The following is a 409-nucleotide window of genomic DNA, read 5'->3' on the forward strand; positions in this document are numbered from 1 at the left end:
TCTTACATTATATAGATTTACGGCATATGAACTTCTCCTTTCCAACGAGATGCAGTAGCATCATTATAGAACTCATTCCTCTAATTTATCATGCTTACACTCGCACGACTGGCTGCTTGCCAAATGATAAGTATAAGATAATATTATTCATGAATAGATATATAGATTATGACCTGATGAAAGATATATCAATAACTATAACACATTACGAGCATACGCGAATCTCTCTCTTCTCTCAATTTGTATGAAATAAAATTATAATATTATATATATATATATTATATTATACTATTATACATAATTACATGAATATAAATAGATATACACATTTAAAGAGAACAAAAATACTGCTGATGATTCTCTGTCCTGTCTAAATGTGTTTTTGCACAACAGACCAATTATATAAACT

The sequence above is a fragment of the Penaeus monodon genome, chromosome 28 (genome assembly GCF_015228065.2).
Source record: "Penaeus monodon isolate SGIC_2016 chromosome 28, NSTDA_Pmon_1, whole genome shotgun sequence".
Taxonomy (NCBI): Eukaryota; Metazoa; Arthropoda; class Malacostraca; order Decapoda; family Penaeidae; genus Penaeus; species Penaeus monodon.